The sequence below is a fragment of the Mauremys reevesii genome, linkage group 5 (assembly GCF_016161935.1).
Source record: "Mauremys reevesii isolate NIE-2019 linkage group 5, ASM1616193v1, whole genome shotgun sequence".
Classification (NCBI taxonomy): domain Eukaryota; kingdom Metazoa; phylum Chordata; order Testudines; family Geoemydidae; genus Mauremys; species Mauremys reevesii.
Genome location: NC_052627.1, coordinates 6,569,397 through 6,578,453, shown reverse-complemented (window position 1 = coordinate 6,578,453; position 9,057 = coordinate 6,569,397).

Below are 9,057 nucleotides of genomic sequence, written 5' to 3'. Positions count from 1 at the left end.
GCCGAAACGGAAGCTGAGATCTTTTGGAAAACCCGACCGAGACTCAGGGAGCTCAGAACTTGAGTATCCAGCCCTCGGGGTCCCCAAGCATAGATCAAGACCTCATAGTACTAGGCACTGTCTAAACAAGTCTAATAAATCATTGTCTAGGAGTGTGAAAAGATGCAACAGGTGATTATACAGGGAAGTGCAGATGGGAATGGTCATGGTAACGATACAGACGGGTGCACAAAGGCTCAGTGGTCTAGCACCCATAGTCCTCACCTATTCCTCCACCCCAGTAGCACTATGAGTTATCCCCCCAGGTCATCCCTGCCCCTTGGCTCTCTCCTATGGAGCTATGGCAGTTTGCACCAAGCACAGATCTGCCCCTTCATGGCCACGTCGCACAAGAGCTAGTCTTATATAGGTATGGATGATGGGTTGTCACCCAGAGCCTCAGATGGTCCGACATGATTTTGTCCAAGCAAATGAAGGAGGAGGAGGAGGCAGCTCTAAAGATGTTTAGATGGTCAGATGCTTACTTTTAAGGTCACCTTTAATGATGATTTTGGTTAAAGATCTCTCCAAATAATTTTTTTTCATGAAAACTCAACATAATTCAAGGTTTTGAGTTTTGATGGTCTTGAAGCAATGAAATGACAGGAGGTTTCACATAGCAGCAGAAAAACACATCCTCCAGTGATGATTAATACCGCGGAGGGGCAAAACAGATCAATAATAAGAGGATTAATTGTGGCGCTTGTGTCCATTCTGTTTCAGCTTTTAATATCCATTTGAATCATTTTATATTGCCATTTCTATGGCTCATGAAATATACAGTTCATATACTTGTGAGGTATTTAAGCCCCATATGGTATTCAATGGGTTTGATTGCTGCTTTGCATATTCCAAAAGTGTCAAAATAATAATAATAATAAAAAAATAACACTCATTATCCCTCTGCCATAATGAGATCTGGTGGTGAACATAATAAACATTAGTAAATTGCATGGCATGCAGGTGGTATCCTCAACTAATTTGATTTAATAGCTGGGTAAACAAAGCAACATTCTCCATCAGGTAATCCCCCTTTGCCCTTCAGATTGCTCCAGTGGGGGAGTCAGTTTGAGAGCAAGGGACCATCTTTGTGCCTTGTTTGTACAGCACCTAGCACAATGGGGCTGTGGTCCATGACTGGGGCTCCTGGGTGCTACTGCTATTACTAATTTTTATTATTAGCACTCGCAGATATTCCAAGTGGGACTATTCAGTCTTTGGCTGGCCTGTCATAGCCTGACTGGAAGTGTATTTACTTGGGCAAACTGTGGATGGGTACTTTTCATCTGAGGAGTTTCTAGAGCAGTTCATTCTAATGAGCTAGATTGTGCTTTTATGCCCAGCCCCAAGTGAGGGACGGTGGGTGACTTATGCACCCCAGGAGGTGCAGTGACTCAGCCTTTGCCTACACACAGAGTTGCACCAGTTTGATGTAGGGTGTGATTTTAAACTGATGGAGTTAAATCAGTGTAAATGGCTGTGTGGATGCTCTCACTTAGATTTAAATCAGACCTGTTTCAGTTTGGCAGACACTGACTTGGAACAGGTTTCAGCTGAACCAAAATAAGCCACTCAAACCAAGATAAGTGTCCACACAATCCTTTCAGCAAACTGGTTTGCTTAAACCGGAGTATAGACGAGCTTCCTTCCTGCTTCCTTCTCACTTTCCTGAGGCAATTATTTCCTGTTGCCCAATACCAGAAACAAATCATCCCACCTCTGATATCGCATAGCTAGAGACGAGCCAAGAGTCTACCTATTGCCTCTCCATGGAAGCTCGTCCAGTCTGGGTAGCCCGTTTAGGATGTAAAATGGATTCTTACCCCTCTGTGTGGGGACAGAGTCCAGTCAGGGGGGCATAGCACTCCTCCAAATACCGCATGATGGAACAGTGCCACAGGAAAGGAGTAGAAAGTAGAAAAGCTTACGTGTGACCATTGTGTCAAAACTGCTCACCAGGAAAGCAGGTAAACCAGCTATGCAGAAGGAACCGCCTGGAGGGGGTAGCCCCTCCCGCTATTTAGGGTTCAAATGGGGGTCTGGAAATACAGAAGTTTGAAGCTAACTATCTGTGTATGGGCCAACATTCAGCTAAATATATATGCCAAAATTCTGCTTTCAACAGTGCCAATTACATATTACCCAATTTTACTTTTCTACCCAACAATACAGGAGTGATCGTGGTGTAGCTGATGGGGCACCAAGCTGGAACTCAGATACCGGCATTCCAGTCACAGCTCTGCCATGTGACTGGCAAGTCAGTTCGCTTTACTTCCCCTCCTGTCTGGACTATTTCAACGGTAAGTGTTGCTGAGCAAATAATGGATTTTTCAGTTCACTGGCAATTTTGAACAAAAAAAATGAAGAAAAATTGTTTCAGGTTGAACCAATAACATTCCCCCACCCCCATCAACTTTCAGCAAATCAAGAAGTTAAAAAAAATCTATTTCTGGTCAAACAAGACCATTGGTTTCAATATTGACCCTTTTTACAGGTTTTTGATTGATTTTAATCAAATTAATGGAAATTTTGGAACAGTCATTTCAAATAAGAAAAATCAAAACACAAAACATTCAATTTTAAAAACTTTTCATTTTTCTTTGATTTGTTTAAAGCTTTCTCAAGCTGAAACAATTCAGATAAATTGACACAAATTTATGAAACGTTTTGGTGTCACCAAATCTGTACTCTTTGCTGAAGAAAGTTTCAGTTGAAATAAGACCTCCATCACTAAGTGTAAGTGCTTTGGGGCAGGGCCTCTGTGTTTGTATGGCGTCTGGCACAATAGGGCTTTGTTCTCAGTTACAGCCTCTGAGGGTACGTCTACACTACAGGACTATTCAGAATTTGCATAAACCGGTTTTGTAAAACAGATTGTATAAAATCAAGTGCGCGCAGCCACACTAAACACATTAAATCGGTGGTGTGCGTCCACGGTCCGAGGCTAGCATCGACTTCTGGAGCGTTGCACTGTGGGTAGCTATTCCGTAGCTATCCCATAGTTCCCGCAGCCTTCCCCGCCCCTTGGAATTTCCGGGTTGAGATCCCAGTGCCTGATGGGGCAAAAATCATTGTCGCGGGTGGTTCTGGGTAAATGTCGTCAGTCACTCCTTCCTCTGGGAGAGAAAATGCGCCTTTTTTCCCTGGATTGACCTGGCAGATGCCATAGCATGGCAATCATGGAGCCTGTTTTGCCTTTTGTGACTGTCACCGTATGTCTACTAGATGCCGCTGACAGAGGCGATTCAGCAGCGCTACAAAGCAGCATGCTTTTGCTTTTGCATAACAGCAGAGATGGTTACCAGCCATACTGTACCATCTACCAATCCATAAATTGGTAAAAAGATGAGCATGGCTACCAGTCGTTTTGCACAATTTGCTGCTGTCATAAGTGCCCCTGGCTGCTCTTAGCCAGGGGCGCAAAAGCCAAAATTGGGAATGACTCCCAGAGTCAATCCCTCCTTTTTGGTATCTAAAAATAGAATCAGTCCTGCCTAGAATATGGGCAAGTGTACTAGAGAACCACTGTATCAGAGAGCACAGCTGCTCTGTGTCAGATCCTGCAGAAATTATGAGCTGTATGCTATTCACAGGGGGTGCTCCTGCAACAACCCCACCTGTTGATTCCGTTCTTCCCCCAGCCTTCCTGGGCTACTGTAGCATTGTCCCCCCACTTGTGTGATGAAGTAATAAAGAATGCAGGAATAAGACACAGTGACTTGCTAGTGAGAAATGAGTGGAAGGCAGCCTCCAGCTGCTATGATAGTCCAGACAGGACAGTAAGGAGTGTGGAGGAGAGGAGCCCAGCATCCCTCTGCTAGTCCAGGGGCAATTGAATCTTTTTTTTACACATGAAGGGTGGGGGCTGACAGAGCTCAGCCCCCTGTTGCTATGACAACAATGGTTATCAGCCATACTGTACCATCTACCAGGAAAAATTAGGGCCAGGCACCCTTGATAGACCTCACCGATGCTAGTCTGCATGGTTACCAGTCCTTTTGCACTGCCCCATGTGCCAATAGGCTGATGACGAGGACGGATACCAGTCATATTGCACCATCAGCCACCCATGGCGGGGGGGGGGAGCAAGGATGTTGGTGTTGAGTGCTGCAGCATCGGGTCTATCTGCAGCATTCAGTAAAGATAGGGTGACATGTTAAAGAGTCAAGAGAGGATTGTTTTCCCTTTCACTTCTGGGGGTGGGTGGGGGGGTGCGTAAATTGCCGAGCTATGCCCTGACCCACCGTGGACACTGTGTTTGACCCTAGAAGCATTTGGAGCTCAGCCAAGAATGCAAATACTTTTCGGAGACTGCAGGAACTGTGGGATAGCTTGAGTCCTCCAGTCCATGAGCGTCCATTTGATTCTTGGGCTTTCCTTTACGTTTGTCACGCAGCAGTGCGCTGAGCCCCTGCTATGGCGTCTGTCTGGAGATTTTTTTTAAATGATTTTGAATTTCGTCTTCTGTAACGGAGCGCTGATAGAACAGATTTGCCTCCCCTTACAGCGATCACATCCGCATGGTCCATGCGGGAGCTCTTTCTTTATTTTGATTTTTAAATGCATCGCCCCACGTGCTGATCTGAGCTCCACGCTAGGCAAACAGGAAATATTCAAAAGTTCGCGGGGCTTTTCCTGTCTACCTGGCCACTGCATCCGAGTTCAGATTGCTGTCCAGAGCGGGCAGTGGTGCACTGTGGGATACTGCCCGGAGGCCAATACCGTCGATCTGCGGCCACACTAACCCTAATCCGATATGGTAATTCCGATACTAGCGCTACTCCTCTCATTAGGGAGGAGTACAGAAACCGGTTTAAAGAGCCCTTTATACCGATATAAAGGGCCTCTCAGTGTGGACGGGTGTGGCGTTAAATCGGTTTTACGCTCCTAAAGCCGGTTTAAACGCCTAGTGTAGACCAGGCCTGAGTGCTACTAGAATACAAAACAATAACAAATGAGGTTACTTAACTGAAAAAGCAGTGCAATAAATGATGTCACTCTCATTGGACAATCTCATATAGTCCACTGACCTTGCATGCTAATTAAAAGAAAACTATCTGCAGAAATTTGAAGGGATCCCTTTCTGTTGGGGGTGTTCCTATGAACCCAGATTCATAGTTACATGTCTGAACCAGTCTACACTTAGGGAATATACTCTATATGGTGTTGTCAACTCTTGCAAAGATAGTGCAGATCCAGCAATATTTCGTGTGTTTCTTCAAGACTCAGCTTCTGAGATTGAGGATCTCACCTCTCATTAAACAAAGGAAGCTTATGATTGATTGTCATGGTTGCAGAGAAAAACTTGAAATGTGATCCCTAAAGGCTCAAACCGATGGTAAATAAAAAAAGACCTAAAATCTTTTTTTTTAATCTTATGATTTTTTAAGCCTAAAGACTTTTGGGGAGGGACTAACTCATGATTTTTGAGCACTAGATGATGGCAACACTATCTGTGTGTAGTACAAACAAGCAGAAAAGGGGGCTGTTGGTATAATGCCAGTGACAGCGGGCTGGCATACAAACAGACTTTAGCCAAAAACATAAAAATGCTCTTGCTGGAAGGTTGCAATGTACCACTCCTTTATTTCTAAGAATTCAGAATGCTAACACACAAGAACCCAAAAACAGAAGAAGAGAAAGCAGGCTGCTCTCTAAATCAGCGAAGCACAATTTACTTCACCTCACTGTAGGCCAACTGGCTGCTGAACTGACTGAAATTAGGCCCAGATCTCACTCTTCCCTTCAGAGCCCTACAGGCTGGAAGCCAGACAAGGAACAAAACTGTGTGTGCCAAAGTGACAGCTTACAATTTCAAGACACCACAGGAACGCTGCATCAGGAAGATGGATTACCTTCAGGAATTACAAACCAAGAATTGGGTGGTTCTCACACAGCTAACAGGGCTCCACACAAGCACGGATTGCTGCCTGTGAAGGTCAGCTCACAGGAACAACATCTTAGAGCCCAGGTGAACAATCCTTGTACAGGCCAAACTGTAAAGACTGCAAGAACATGGGCTAATTAAAATTAAGGAACATTTTATTCCTAATGATCATCATTGCCCCATTAATATGAATTACAAATCAAGGATCTGGTCGTTCCTGCCGTGGCTGGGCATGTATGGAACAAGATCAGAGACATCAAAGATGAGGTACATAGAACAGAGGAGAACTGGGTCCAAGATGTGGGTTTCTCATTATTATTATGTATTTATATATCATAGGACTGGAAGGGACCTTGAGAGGTCATCTAGTCCAGTCCCCTGCACTCAAGGCAGGACTAAGTATTATCCATCCCTGTGATAAATGAAGGGGGCAGGGGTAGCTCCCTTTTATGGACACCCAGATGGCCAGTTAGCTGTAAAATCCCTCTTGGTGGCTGTTCTCTGCTTGCTTTACCTGTAAAGGGTTAAAAAGTCCCCCAGATAAAGAAAAGGGAGTGGGCACCTGACCAAAAGAGCCAATGGGAAGGCTAGAACATTTTAAAATTGGAAAATAAGCTTTCCTTGTGTCTATTGTGGTTCTCCAGGAAAGAAGGGAACAGAGGGCAGCAGGAATGCTGTGCAAAGTTTGAACCAGGTATGAAAAATCATCTTCCATACCTAGAGGGATTCATTGGGACAGGGAATATTTAGATAAAGAAATAAACCTAATTGCATCTAATAGTAATGATGAAATGCTAAGGGAAATTAGAGAACCCAAAATTAAGAACCCAATAATAGTGGGGGATTTCAATTATCCCCATATTGACTGGGAACATTTCACTTCAGGACGAAATGCAGAGATAAAATTTCTTGATACTTTAAATGACTGCTTCATGGAGCAGCTGGTACAGGAACCCACAAGGGGAGAGGCAACTCTAGATTTAATCCTGAGTGGAGCGCAGGAGCTTGTCCAAGAGGTAACTATAGCAGGACCCCTTGGAAATAGTGACCATAATACAATAGCATTCAACATCCCTGTGGTGGAAGAACATCTCAACGGCTCAACTCTGTGGCATTTAATTCCAAAAGGGGGAACTATGCAAAAAATGAGGGGGTTAGTTAAACAGAAGTTAAAAGGTACAGGGACTAAAGTGAAATCCCTGCAAGTTGCATGGGCCCTTTTTAAAGACACCATAATAGAGGCCCAACTTCAATGTATTCCCCAAATTAAGAAACACAGTAAAAGAACTGAAAAAAGAGCCACTGTGGCTTAACAACCATGTAAAAGAAACAGTGAGAGATAAAAAGACTTCCTTTAAAAAGTGGAAGTCAAATCCTAGTGAGGCAAATAGAAAGGAGCATAAACACTGCCAACTTAAGTGCAAGAGTGTAATAAGAAAAGCCAAAGAGGAGTTTGAAGAACGGCTAGCCAAAAACTCTAAAGGTAATAACAAAATGTTTTTTAAGTACATCAGAAGCAGGAAGCCTGCTAAACAACCAGTGGGGCCCCTTGACGATCGAAATACAAAAGAAGCGCTTAAAGACGATATAGTCATTGTGGAGAAACTAAATGGATTCTTTGCTTCAGTCTTCACGGCTGAGGATGTTAGGGAGATTCCCAAACCTGAGCCGGCTTTTGTAGGTGACAAATCTGAGGAACTGTCACAGACTGAAGTGTCACTAGAGGAGGTTTTGGAATTAATTGATAAACTCAACATTAACAAGTCACTGGGACCAGATGGCATTCACCCAAGAGTTCTGAAAGAACTCAAATGTGAAGTTGTGGAACTATTAACTAAGGTTTGTAATCTGTCCTTTAAATCAGCTTCGGTACCCAATGACTGGAAGTTAGCTAATGTAACGCCAATATTTAAAAAGGGCTCTAGAGGTGATCCCGGCAATTACAGACCGGTAAGTCTAACGTCAGTACCAGGGAAAATTAGTTGAAACAATAGTTAAGAATAAAATTGTCAGACACATAGAAAAACATAAACTGTTGAGCAATAGTCAACATGGTTTCTGTAAAGGGAAATCGTGTCTTACTAATCTATAAGAGTTCTTTGAAAGGGTCAACAAACATGTGGACAAGGGGGATCCAGTGGACATAGTGTACGTAGATTTCCAGAAAGCCTTTGACAAGGTCCCTCACCAAAGGCTGTTACGTAAATTAAGCTGTCATGGGATAAAAGGGAAGGTCCTTTCATGGATTGAGAACTGGTTAAAAGACAGGAAACAAAGGGTAGGAATAAATGGTAAATTCTCAGAATGGAGAGGGGTAACTAGTGGTGTTCCCCAAGGGTCAGTCCTAGGACCAGTCCTATTCAATTTATTCATAAATGATCTGGAGAAAGGGGTAAACAGTGAGGTGGCAAAGTTTGCAGATGATACTAAACTGTTCAATATAGTTAAGACCAAAGCAGACTGTGAAGCCTTCAAAAAGAGCTCACAAAACTAAGTGATTGGGCAACAAAATGGCAAATGAAATTTAATGTGGATAAATGTAAAGTAATGCACATGTGAAAAAATAACCCCAACTATACATACAACATGATGGGGGCTAATTTAGCTACAACGAGTCAGGAAAAAGATCTTGGAGTCATCGTGGATAGGTCTCTGAAGATGTCCACGCAGTGTGCAGAGGCGGTCAAAAAAGCAAACAGGATGTTAGGAATCATTAAAAAGGGGATAGAGAATAAGACAGAGAATATATTATTGCCCTTATATAAATCCATGGTACGCCCACATCTCGAATACTGTGTACAGATGTGGTGTCCCCTCCTCAAAAAAGATATACTGGCACTAGAAAAGGTTCAGAAAAGGGCAACTAAAATGATTAGGGGTTTAGAGAGGGTCCCATATGAGGAGAGATTAAAGAGGCTAGGACTCTTCAGCTTGGAAAAGAGGAGACTAAGGGGGGATATGATAGAGGTATGTAAAATCATGAGTGATGTGGAGAAAGTGGATAAGGAAAAGTTATTTACTTATTCCCATAATACAAGAACTAGGGGTCACCAAATGAAATTAATAGGCAGCAGGTTTAAAACAAATAAAAGGAAGTTCTTCTTCACGCAGCGCACAGTCAACTTGTGGAA